This window comes from Halichoeres trimaculatus, unplaced genomic scaffold (assembly GCF_033239565.1).
Source record: "Halichoeres trimaculatus isolate MK-OKI-2021-1 unplaced genomic scaffold, fHalTri1.1 fHalTri1_scaffold_18, whole genome shotgun sequence".
NCBI classification, from domain to species: Eukaryota; Metazoa; Chordata; class Actinopteri; order Labriformes; family Labridae; genus Halichoeres; species Halichoeres trimaculatus.
Genome location: NW_027437196.1, coordinates 2,475,227 through 2,487,760, shown reverse-complemented (window position 1 = coordinate 2,487,760; position 12,534 = coordinate 2,475,227). Strand labels below are relative to the sequence as shown.

At 37.9% G+C, this 12,534-nt stretch overlaps 1 protein-coding gene across 1 annotated transcript in view; it reads left to right on the top strand.

Annotated features, from left to right (window-relative positions):
* Positions 1-570: 570 nt before the first annotated feature.
* Positions 571-12,534, top strand: part of LOC141807386 (cadherin-18) — a 342,498-nt gene continuing 330,534 nt past the window's right edge. The window contains exons 1-2 of the mRNA XM_074693358.1: positions 571-633; positions 3,086-3,190. The gene's annotated coding sequence lies outside the window, so the exon portion shown is untranslated. The remainder of the gene's footprint in view (positions 634-3,085; positions 3,191-12,534) is intronic.

Genomic DNA, 12,534 nt, shown 5'->3' with positions numbered 1-12,534 from the left:
AGTAGCTGATTACTCCAGGAAAAAAAATTACTCCTAAAAACAGGAGGAAAAAATTGCCACGAAAAACAGCAGGTTGAGGTTCTTGCTGGATTTCTAAGTATCTTGATATTTCAGGAAAAAATTACTCTGAAAAACAGGAAAAAAGTATTCTGACAACAGAAAAAAAATTACTCATAAAAACAGAAATAATAATAACAAATAACAAACTAATAAAAAATATTTATCAGAAAAACAAAATTAATTACCACAAAAAAATACTCATGAAACCAGAAATAATTATAACAAAAAACAACAATATAATTATTATAAGAAAAAACAAACCAATATAATAATTATAACAAAAAACAAACCAATAAAATATTAACCAGAAAAACAAAAGTAATTACCACAAAAAAACAAACCGAAGAATAAATTACTCTGAACAACCTGTTTTTTTTTTTTCTTCAACTGAATGCAATACGCTTCCGTAATTTTCCCTAGTTTCCCTTTGTTTCTTTTAAAATTCCACATCCATCCACCAGGGGGCGCAGTGACACAGGTGGCGTAGAGCGGTGCTTGAGCACAGAGGAAGAATAATCGTTCCTTCTGAGATGATGACAGCAGCTCAACATATGTCTCATATTCTTGCCACAGGTGAGTAAAATGATCTCAAAAAGCCATAAAAACAGACTAAAACAGTTTAAAACATTAGCTCTGAGCACTTTATCTTTGCATGACCTGTTGAGCAAAAGTGTTTTTAGGTATAAGTCTGTAAACATGAGCTTAAGCCTGAACGCTAACCGTGCTAATGCTGGTGGTTTTGACACATGGAGTTGTTAGAAAGTATAAACAAACTAACCATGACAAACAGAGAAACTACTTTATTCTTTGACACTTGGAGAAGATTTTCTCATGCAGGTTTTATTTTCTGGTCAGTTTCTCAAGCAGAAGGTTGAATAGAGGGATTATTTGTGTATTAACAACGACGGATGCGCGCGCAGCGTTAGTGCAGAAGCACTGCGGATTGTAACGGTTTGTCAACTGACGTGGAGGAGTTAACCACCAAAAAACGCATTTTTTTTTAAACTAAATATTATTGTAAACAGCTCCCAGGTTTGTGAGACTAGGTTCATAATAAAAGAACTAAAAAACTATGTCCAGAGTTGATTATTGACGTCGCCGGTGTTTCAGTGTAAAGTGTGACCCTGTTAACTGGTGACTCTCGGCCGTTAACCACTGATACTGTCTGCTGACAGGCACCAGTTAGCATGGTCGCTATTAACTCCAAAACACCGGTTGCTCTGCGATGGTCAAAACTTGATAGACGCTGCCTCTGTTTTATATTATCTTTTCTAAAAACTGACCGCAGAACAACCGTACATTTTGATGCTGATAACAGGTTGAATCTAGTGTAAAAACAAAGAAAAGCTAACGCATCTGGTTAAATGGAGCTAAACTCTGCTACTGCGGTCAAAATGTATATGCATCTTTATGATGACGTAGACTGAAAATCCCTCTATACTGAGTGTGTGAAAGAATTGTTAAAGGAGTAGTATACCTTTATTGTGAGACTGTTGTTAGGAAAAATGTATAACAGTATTTTTTTTAATCCTCTGGCCTTGAACCTGGTAGTTTGCGCTCACTTCTCTTTCTTTTTGTGACTGTTTTAGCTGTGTTTAAGCTGCTGGGCTGACATTTTTTTTAAGGATCTGTGTTATCATTTTGGTTTTAATTTTTCAACTTCAACACCATATATATATAAAAAATAAACTGTTTATTTCAGATATTTCCCCTCTTATGAAAGTGCCCACATGTGACCCATCTACGCCCATTCAAACCACATGTTTTCACTTATTTTTATTTGGAGTACAAAATCATAAAATTTGAATGAATTTGCGTTTATTATATTCAACATTTGATAATTGTAGTTTCTAGTTTATTTTAAAAACTGATGTCATTAATTCATTTTTGGTTAAAGCATTAAAATAGTTTTATATTTTTTTTGGACATTTTTGTATTTTATAAAATTTCACTTGTTTTTAAAATGTTGGTATTTTTTTTAAATTAATCAATAAATTATTTTTTTCTTTTTTTTTAGCTATTTCAATTTTTTAAAAACTTTTACACATTTTTGATGTCTTTTTTTGGCATTTTTAAAAAAATTCTATGTCTTAAATTTTTGGCACATTTTTCGAATCTTGAATTTTTTTGAAATTACAACATTTTTTTTAAAGATTTTTGCTTATTAGTTAAAAATAGAAAAAAACTAAGACATCGCATGTATAATTTTACACATTCAAAAAACTTTTCATTGAGGTAAATTCTCACTTGATTTTAACCATGTATAGATTTCTATCCACTGTGTAATCTTTATTGTGAAGATAAATTAGATTGTGTTGCTCCTGAATGACTTTAATCCAGGTGAGCTGAGGAAAAATGGCTCCTTTGAAAGTAAAGGTTGCAGACCCCTGACTCAGGTTTTGGCCATGTTTTGGAAAATAAGACTGAAACTGAAAACCTTTTGATCGCTAATCTGTTATTGATGCCTGAAGAAAATCCAGTTGACCTTCCAGCGACCACTGGGCAACATGAAGATCTGCCGTTATGCCAGGTGACCATTGTTTGTGCAGAAAAATCTCTCTGTGTCATTTTTTAAGAGTTAAACAGTTGAGTTGTTGCTTTGAGTTCCTGAGGAAAAAAGACTAAAATACAACTCTGGCTCGTTCATAAATCATGACGGGAATTATCCAATAAAAGGAAAAATAACTGTAAATATAAATGATCTCACCATGAGCTGTGCTTTTAGCTAATTTTGCGTCCTACCAGGTAGCTGATTATAGATAATTACATTCAACCTGCACTCCCCCAGAGTAAATCAGCCCCTGATTAGAGGGCTGGGATAAAAACCTGCAGGCTCCCCAATCCGTTCGGGCCCCAAATTAGAATCACCGGCTCATGAATCATTAGCTCACCTGTCAAATGTTTTTGTCTGTGAAACCTCAGCACAGAGCTGCTGGAGTTTCTCTAACGCCATGGGATGTTGTGAGGGTGAGAGGTGTTTTTCTTCTTTCTAAAACTTTGAACGGATGTTTTAATTAAAAAACAGGGAGAAGAGTTGAAAGTATGGAAGATATATCAGCTCCTGTGACTCCTCCTGCTTCCTGCATGGCACACAGCGCTGGACATGAACCTGTCTTTTCATGTAAACAAGGTCAGTGGATTTCCTTTAAACATGTTTGTTCTGTCACGATGTAAGCAGGGCTCCAATAAATACAATCAGGAGGTGTTTCTAGAAGAAGCATCTTTGGTGAGGTCAGCTTTAGATGTTCCTGTGTGGAAGGTTAAAAATAAGGTCACCGCAACTTCTGAAATGGTTTGTGTAAAAAGGCAGCTCACCATGGGAAGTTTGTTTCAGGAAATGAGCCTCACTCCTCGAGTTTTTCTCTGCTGGAGGCGATTTCTGTGATTAATTTTGTAGTGGTGGTGGACACTGGAGCCTAACTGTCAGACAGAAAAAGGACTGACAGTTAGCTTGATGTCATGTTAGCCTGCGGATATGTTGTTGCACCGCGCTGTCAGTAGTAGGGCTGCAACTAACGATTATTTTTAGTGTCGACTAATCTATCAATTATTTTTTCGATTAGTCGATTAATCACGATTATTTTGAGTTTCAACCTAATTTGGCCTTTAAAAGGTGCAGACCTTTATAATTCAACCTGTGTTTTGCATTTTTACTGCATTTACCCAGAGTTAGGTTCTCACCTCTGATTGGTCAGCCTTGTGTCACGTTTGTTTGTTTGTTTGTCTTTATTTCATTCATGATGACGTGAAAAAATATAAGTACTAGGCTATACAAAAAATAAATAGGCTAAATCTCAAACTGAATGAAGCAGGTAACAGGGAAATTAAGTTGTTGTATGCAGTGTTGGACAGACCGCTTATTAGTGACTTTGGGCTCGTTTTCTAATGTTTATTTGCTCATTGGGGCTTGCTTTGCTCTCTGTGTGATCCCGTCTGAATCTCTCCCAGCTCTCCATAACAACGCGTTAAGTTTCGTTTCTCTACATGCGCTACTTCCACTTCGCTCATTCGCACTCCGCCCCTCCTCCTCCACGCTGAGTGTTACCGCTGCAGTGTGGGCTTGAGAGTAATAAATTTCCTCTCTTTTCTAAAGTTAGGGGAGTTTTGACACTAGTTTGTCGCTTAGATCCTGAAAAACTGTTGGTAACAGAGAGTGAAGGAGACTCTCTAGATCACGTTATCAGACGCTAAACTCCGGGAGCTGACAGAGCCTGTCAGAGCCTCCGTCAGCGCGCAGCGCTCTCTGGGAGTGGAGATTTTTCCTCATCAATATTCCTCACGTATGAACTTAGTGATCTTTTCCCATAAAAGTATCCAATAGCACAGCACCTCATGGTGTGAACTGAAGTTACAAATGAGTATTACCCCCTGGTATTTGATTTCACCATGCGACAACAACAATAAAAACAATAATACGACGCGTCGACTATTAAAATTTGCGTCGATGAATTTTTTTCATCGACGTAGTCGATTATGTCGACTAATCGTTGCAGCCCTAGTCAGTAGCGCCACATATAGCTGGCTACTGACATACAGTACAAACTTATAGCATTTGCTTGTTGACTTGCTTCAAACAACAGTGCTACGTAACTACTGATAAATACCTGGAGACTCTGGGCCAGAAGGTGGCGCCGCAGTCAAATTAAAATAGATCAGATGGCAAAGTGAATGTGTAACTGAGCAGAGCTTGACATGAACTTTTTTGCTCTCCCGCCACTGTGGCTTGTGGTTTCCCAGAGTTACTAGCTACTCAGCGTTTTCACTTGCCAAAATTTTGTTTAATATGATCAAAGCTGTCGATGACAAGTTTACTTGAGCTAGATTTACAACCTTTTAAAATGTAAATGACTCTTGTGCACACTCAAATCAAAACTACATACATGACAAAGTGAAAAAAGAGGAGTTGATTATTGCATTTGATGAAAGTTGTGAAGGTTGAAGATGAATTGAAAAGACAAAATGTTTTATATTTTTATAATAACTGACATAATTTAGCATTTTAATCTAGTCACATGCTGTGGTCAGGGTTGATGTATGTTTATCTGGCAGATAGAGGGATAGCATGTGTCTCCAGCTTGTGTAAACTTTTACCCAGTCTCCTAGCTCCATGCTCTGATTCAACACACACACACTTTGATAGCACATCTCTCTGAAAACTGACACCAGCTGTGGGTTGAGACAGTGGTGTCAGTAATGTTTTTTGGCCAATTACCCTTGGGTGTTTAGTTTAACTCAACCTCTTGTAGGCGTAGCAATGATTCTAGCTAGAAACACTGATAAAAATTTATTTACAACAGTAATTTTTCAGTAACGAACTAAGTAACAATACTTTCTGGACTATAAGTCTCTGCAAAGTGTAATCATTAGGGGTGTAACGGTACATGTATCCGTTCCGCTCCATAAGGCCGTTCGGTTCGGTACAGTGCTGTATTCGAACGAGCACAGAAAGTTTATGTGAGCCGCTGCACATGGCTCTTTAATATTCACGTGAGAACTCGTCTATGATTGGCTGAGCAGGGAAGGCGTTTTAATATTCATGAGGAAAGTGGTCTGTGATTCCTACTTTGTGATCATGTGCATATCATGTGGACGTGACGTCTCACAATGAGCCAATCAGAAGATGAATATCAAAGAGCTTCCGTAGCCACAGGAGCTTGTGTCTGAATTGTGCATCATGGCTGCTGCTAACGATCAACCGGAGCTTGAAGAGCCTCCCCCCTCGCTGTATAATGGCACGTTTTGGGTTTAATAAACATGCTAAACAAGCAAATGGTTTTAAGTTGTTCCATACTGTACCGAAAATGTACCTGAACCGTGACCCTAAAACCAAGGTACTAGGGCTGCACGATTATCGCAATCGCAATCGCAATGTCAGCACATGCAATTCAGATTTTTCTCCATGATAACCAAGCAAGCCTGTAGACTCATCATGACACAACTTTTTTTATTAAATCGCAAGCACAATCGCAATCGCAATATTGTCCACCTAATCGCAAATCGCACCTTTTCCCCAAATCGTGCAGCTCTACAAGGTACGCACCAAACAGTGATTTTTGTGTATCGTTACACCCCTAATAATCATGCATTTTTTTGAAGTCGTTTCAGTCAGAAAATGTGTCATTAAGACGAAAGCAACAGATATAAGTCACACTGGACCAAAAGTCATATTTATTTGTTTACAGTATTTCCAGAGTGATTTTTTTTACTTATAACTTTGATAAATGTTTGTATATTAGGAGCTTTAAATATTGGTTCTTCAGCTATTCATTTCTCCGTGCACTTCTCGACACCCATGCCCCTCCCCTGCTCTGCTGTGAGTGTTGTCGGTGAGATCAGTGCAGTGTAATTTTAAATGAGCTCCATCTGATAAATGTCCTCACTTTTGAAAAAATGACAGGAGTTTTGACGCTAGTTTGTGACTTAGATCCTGGAATCTGTTTACAATAGAGAGAAAAAAGATGCGAGTGAAGTTTTAAATCAGGCGCTAAACACCGGTGTCCAAGATGGAGGCTGGAGATGACGTTTGAGCACCTAACAGCAGAAGACTTCGCGAATAGACCAATGAGCAAACACTAGTGTTGTAGTCTCATACTGCAATGGGTTCAGTATTTCAGATGTCGTTTCAGAAAACTACAATTCAATAATTAAACCCACCAAAATGGCTAGCAGGAGTGACGGTGTTACCCGCCACAGCTGAAATCCAGGCCCTGTAAATAAGACTCACAGAGTTTGAATAAAGCAGAGGTTTGTGGCTCTAAGATGCAGTTTTGGGTAGCCCTTTGGTTTCCTTTTTCACCTCTATCCATTCATCTTTTATTTTGATTTTTCATTCTCTAGAGGTCACATGACAAAACAGTCCAATTTTTATCTTCAGCACCGTATCATTTAATGAGCAGCAGAAGCAACTGTTTTGCAATGTTGCACATCCACAAGTTTTAAAACATGAATTCTGAGAAAAAAATAGAAATAATCTCTCATTTTATTTTGAAAATCTTACCTGAAACACCTTAGTTTTTACATTTTAAAGGCCTGAACTCATATCAGAGTCGATTGGTTGATACATTGGTTCCAGCTCCTGACCAAGCCACTAAATCTGACGGATTGGACTTCCCTGTGTCTCATTGGTTAGCTTTAAGAAGCTAATAAGCCTTCAGTAATTGCAGTCTTTGTTTTACTACTTTTCCAAAACCTTTGGGAAAATTAATTTGGTAAAATAAAAACGCGTCATTCCCCAGATGGCTTCAATGATCATTTCAACACCCGCAGCACGGCAACGTAAGCCAGTGTTTCATCAGCGTAAGTGCTTTTCTCCTGGTGATCCCTGGGTGATATTAGCCTCTAACATAGGTACCACATTATGCTAATGTGCAGAGAGGATATCGTCGCTGTAATAGTTTTGTTCTTTAACAACCCCGGGTTGTTTTACAAGCCCCTGCAAAGCCAGAACACACGCCTGTGTCGCTGTGCAGAGGAGTGTATCCCTGCTAGCTGTGCATTATCCATTCTGCTGCTGGATTAATGGGGCAATTGATCAACGGCAGACTTGTGTATCCCAGAGAACGGCTGATCACTCACCTACAGCGGGGCCTGACACAGGTGCACCAATCAGCACCACGCAGCCAGAATGATTACAGACGCATGGTTGAGCCGAGCAGCAGAGGAGCCACCGCCGACACCCTCTTCTTCCTCTGACAGCCTGACATTGATAGGAGGAGGAAGGGATGCGCAGGAGGAGCTGAGGAGGAGTTCAACAAGGCAGAAACCTAACAGGAATGGAAACACAGGTGTAAAGCTCAATCATGGAGCAGGGGGCATGCTCCAAGGGAGACGAATGCTCCTCAGCACCGTGGATGTAATGATGTACACTGGAAGAGGCATCCCACTCGGTGGTATAGATGGAGATAAAGATAGGACACTTCACATCACCTCTCACAGTCTGCTGGAATGAACAAGGACACAGCCTCCACTTATCGGGATTCGATAACGTGCATGTGTCCGATCTTTTCTTTAGCTGCTGACCTCAATCAGCTCAATCATCCTTTTATGGTTAACAAGCGAAAACTGACTGACAGTCAAGGATGTGACTCAGGGTTCAGCTCAAACAGAGATTTAGAGAGGCCTTAGAAAGCTCCTGCCCCACCATGGTCATCAGTATCATTACTGCACTGCCTGATGGGATGTCCATCCATCCATTTTCTAGACCAGGGGGTTCTCACAAAGAGGGTTCTTTGACTCCTTTGTAGTGGATCCTTGTAGGTTTAAAATCATATCATTTAAGTAAATATTTTTTATTTTTCTTACAGAGGGTATTGATGATTAAAGACTCTGACACTAAATAAAATCCTGCGTTGACATTTAGTTGATCTAAATCTTCATCCCATCTGTCAATAAAGCCTGCCACCGCTCTACTTCACCTCCTACAACATCAACAGCCCACCAACTTTCCATGCACCTGTGGCTAACCTCAAGTTTTACAGCCCTGGGAAGATAACTACATCTACAAAAAGACTCATCTGGAAGAAAATACAGATTTTAATTCTGTGTGGATGGATTCATTTAACTGACAACGTGCTGGATTAATATACATGACTGATATGTGGCAAAGCATTGGCAAACGATAAGTTGAGTGATAATATCAAAATATGTTTCAAAATTAATGCATTCTTTCAAAAATTTTGAAAATTTTGCAATTTATGAAATTTCACATGCTTTTGAATTTTTTCTAATTTTTGAAGTTAGATAATTAATCAAATTTGATTTTTTTTTAAATGAAGTTACTTATTTTTAATTTTTATTTCTATATTTTTTTAACTTTCCACATTTTTTAAATCTCAAAATTTTTTCACATTCAAAAAAAATCATCAAAACTAATTTTTAAAAGATCAGAATTTTTGAAAATAATCAAATCTTTTGGAATTTTTTTTTGCGTTTTTTTCTATTTAAAAAAAATGAAACTTTTGCATAGTTTTGAATTATCAATTTATTTTTTCGAAATTTTTGCAAAGTAATTAAAAAATTTTAAAAAAATGAGACATCACATGTTTAATTCAATAAATTCCAAAAACATTTTCTCTAGATAAATTTTCACTTGATTTTAAGAATGTATATAATCTACTCACTGTATAGCCTTAATTGTGAAGATAAAGTCGATTTTGTGACCTTAATGACCTTAATCTTGGTGTGCTGAGGCAAAATGGCACCTAAGACCGTAAAGGTTGCAGACGCCTGGTTTTAACCGTTTATCCTGTTCAGGGTATAGACTGTATATAGAGTGGACAGTGTGGCCATTTCCCATTGTACAGTTTTGAAGCCAAAATTCCCCCGTCACAGGCGCAGTCATTGGCAGCAGTTGTGCAGCCAGAGTCTGTGCAGTAGAGTCTGTGAGGGATTCTGGGAGAATCTGAGTGGAGCCGGGTGACACAAATAATTTATATATATATATATATATATATATATATATATATATATATATATATATATATATATATATATATATATATATATTTTTTTTTTTTTTTTTTTTTTTTTTGAGTCTTATTACTTCTTGGCTCTACCTCCAGACATATTTTACAATCCCTGAAAAAATACACGAGAACAGCAGCTGTCAATGATTGTTAAACGTGTCGTAAAACCTTGTTTTTAACCTCGATAACTGATGAAAACAAAACTATTTAAAAAAAAAAAAAAAAGAACCTAAATACAAGGTAGCCAAAAAATATCTTCAAATCACCACAACAATCAAACGTGAGAAACATTTCTACCAGGTGTATTAATTCTTTAAAGTTTGACCACAGCCCATCTGGAATGACTGGGGAGATAGATTTTTTGACCTATTCTGCAGCCAGCCACCAGGGGGAGCAGCTTTTATGGCGACCTCACTTTGAGCCGAGCAAGCGGACGTCCATTTTTTTACAGTCTTTGGTTCAGGGTCCAGAGAACCCGTGCATGCACAGGGAGAATATGCAAACTCCACACAGAAAAGCCCACTGGGTGAACTGGGAAGGAGGCTGGGAGGCTATAGCGCCACCATGCAGCCCAGAAGACACATTTTCCCTCCATGCGTGTTTATTGCTGCTTTTATTCCTTCAGCTCATCTACATTTACAAAGAAACGTTTCATTTCAGCATCACAGTCTTTGAACACTTCCAACAGACTCCAAACTAAAACCAAATCCAACCGGTCTCAGATATGATTCCTTTATCCATCTCCATGCCTCTCTCTTAGCAGCCAGTGCCTCGCTGTCCTTCTGCTGCACTTCCCAGGCTTCACTTGTCCATCACCCGTAACACGCTGCGCCCTGAGAGCTGAATTATTCTGCAAGATGGAAGACAGAGAGCTTTAACCCTCACAGCGCTCGGCTGTAATGCAGAGCCCAGTTTGCTGAAACACTCAATCAATGCAGGAAATGAACACTCGGGTAGTTTATTTTATTCCTCCGCCAAAACGGCTTTTACACAAATGCACAATGGAAGCAGAGGAACTGTACGATAATGCAATGTACGCTGAAATGGAAGAAGAGAGCAGGATCGTGTTGCAAAGCACATCATCTTCTGTCTGGGCGGCTGAGGATGGAGTTAACCTGGATGCTGATGTTTGAAGATGATTTAATCCAAACATTTTTGAGTTTTTTTTTTGAGGAAATGAAACAAATCAGGTGCGTGTTAGCAAGCAGCAGAGAGAAGGAGCAGAATAAAGGTCACACCTGGAACAGGATGAATTATTTAGTGTGTTTGCAAATATAAGCACAGCAGAAAATTAGGCAGAGATCAGCTGCACTGTGGATCCAATCAGAAAAAATGACTAAAAGAATGAGTTTTAGTGATAAACGCCAGAAAATGGAGAGAGCGTAAGGATGCTAGCTGCTTTTAGAGAAAGAAAAACCCTCTGATACAGCTTTTTGAAAACCCTAAGGTAGATATTTGACTGAAGCTGTTGTTTCTACAAGAAAAACAGATTGCACCATTAGCCTTCCATGCAATAAATCACAGCCATCCTATTTTTGCCAAATGCCAGAGCTGCGTTGCATCACTTCACTATAGGGAAGATGGAGTGGAACCGGAAGTCGTGCACTGGAACTACCTAAAGACAGCCAGTGACTTTCAAAATAAAACAAACCGTGTCAGAATCAGTTTGTATTTATCTTGACTACAACAACAAACAGACGTAATGGGCGGAGCCAGACCAGGAGTCAACAAGTTTGAGGTTTTACAGCCCAACATGAACGAAGAGGTCTCTCTGCAGTAAGAGGAGCTCTGCAATAAAACCACCCAGCCCCTTGTCAAAATGTTGTTCATTACTTAACTTTACAGTTTAAAAGTTATCAGGATCGTCTGATCGTCCAATCAGAGGGCTTCTCCCTAAGAGATCTCTTGGGAAAGTTTGTCTGAAACCTGACATGTTTGTCAGTGTGGTGTTTTTGGACATTATAACCTTTCAGTCCCACAATGCACTCATTGATTTGCATTGGTTAGGTTTTCAGACTTAGTGGTAAAATAAATAAATACTTTTCAGTCCACGCAGGAAAAAACTGATGGTTCTCGCTGGGTTTTTTTTGTGTTGGAGTAGAAAGAGACATGCTGTTTTCACCAGTGTAGGACCGCTAATGGTAACTTTTCAAACACACCTGCTCAATGCTACAATGCATTGTGGGTTAGTTGCTTGGTTACGATAGGTGGTGCACTCAATATTTATAATCATGTTGGAATTTCTGTAAGAACCTGTCAGTCTAAGTAAAAGATGTTTTTCTCATTAGGGCCAAGTCCCAATCACTCGGGAGCTGTTTTTGAGCCGCATGTGGCCCACGGGTTGCTAATTGAATAGCGCTGCTTTATACAGTCTATGGTCTCAGCCGGTGTGAGTTGATAAATGCTATCAACATGCAGCACAGCGTAGTGTATGTGGCTTTTATACTTTCTAATGCTGCAATGGGCATCTGTTCCTGCAGGGGGCAGTGTATCATAAAATGTAAATACGTGAAAAAATGTCAGCACTACACGACAGCAAGCAAATAACAGAAACTGATCAGCTGAGCAAAATAATCAATATTTCTTAACAAATTCAAGAAATAAATTTAGAAATGTTTGCAGGTATTAAATTTCTTTCTTTTAATTTTTGCAATTCGTTAAAATTGCGTGATTGCGTGCAATTTTGCAAATTAAATGTAAAAGAAAACTTTTTTAAATTTCCAATTTTTTATTAAGTTAATCAATTTTTAAAATTTATTTTAAGTTTTTAAGTTTATGTAATTTGCTTTCTAATCTGTTTAAATTTTGACTTTTGTAGTTTTTGCAATTTTTTAAATTATTTTTATTTTTAATTTTTGCAAATTTATTAAATATAAAAATCTAAGATAACACAACGTAAAACAAAACAAAGCATGGTTTAGATAATTATTCACAAAATATAAATTTGTATAGAAATGTATACACTTTATAGTCTTTCTTATGAAGAAAAGGTTGATTTTGTGGCTCCTGA